The sequence below is a fragment of the Salarias fasciatus genome (assembly GCF_902148845.1).
Source record: "Salarias fasciatus chromosome 7 unlocalized genomic scaffold, fSalaFa1.1 super_scaffold_4, whole genome shotgun sequence".
In the NCBI taxonomy this organism is placed as follows: Eukaryota; Metazoa; Chordata; class Actinopteri; order Blenniiformes; family Blenniidae; genus Salarias; species Salarias fasciatus.
The window spans coordinates 23,415,548-23,416,433 of record NW_021941229.1 but is presented as its reverse complement, the minus strand read 5'-3'; the positions used below and the strand labels follow the sequence as shown (position 1 = coordinate 23,416,433).

General features: G+C 36.6%; 1 pseudogene; it reads right to left on the bottom strand.

Moving 5' to 3' along the window:
* The window catches only part of LOC115383467 (GTPase-activating Rap/Ran-GAP domain-like protein 3), a 24,774-nt pseudogene extending 23,888 nt beyond the window's left edge, over positions 1-886 (bottom strand).

The window sequence follows — 886 nt, the reverse complement described above, 5'->3', positions numbered from 1 at the left end:
AAGTCAAAATTATGAAAAATTTTTTTTTTTTTAATTTTTCATTTAATGTTTTTTGCGTTCTTTTACACCAATAAATGGTCTTACTATGGCCTTACCACTTTTTTAAAGTGAAAATTATGAAAAATCTTTTTTGTTGTTTTTTCCATCAATAAATGATCTTACTACACTTACCACTTTTTTAAAGTCAAAATTATGAAAAAAAAAAATGTTTGTCTTTTTTTCACCATTAAATGGTCTTACCACTTTTTTAAGGTGAAAATTATGAAAAAAAAGTTTTTGTATTTTTTTAAAACACCAAGAAATGGTCCTAGTATAGCCTTACCACTTTTTAAAGTGAAAATTATGAAAAAAATGATCTTTTTCACCATTAAATGGACTTACCACTATTTTTAAGTCAAATTTATGAAATTTTTTGTTTAGCTTTTTCACCAATAAATGGTCAGACAGGAAATTGTGAACGAAACAACCATAATATGTACTTAAATGGCACAAATTTGAAACAAAATTGAAAATAAATTTCTTCAAAATAAGACAACACCGGAATTATCCCCCCCCCCCCCCCTACTTATCTACTGGTCACACTCGGGGGAGCTTTTACTTTTTTTACGTTTACTGATGTTCAAAGTTCCAAAGCATCTTAACAAAATGTCAACAGCTGGAATGCAGATGTGCGCTGGCTGCTGCATGCGTCTGGTTCCGCCTCCTCCTGCCTCCTCCCCTCATCAGCCCGTCTGCTCCTTCCAGGAGGTGCCGCTCAATGGACAGTAGCGGACGGTCGGCCCGAGCAAAGCGGCGCGCGGTCGGAATCCTGCAGCGGCGGCTCCTGAAGCTGCAGCTCCTCTTCCTCTTCATGCTGCTGTCAAACCGTCACCTTACTATTGCACAT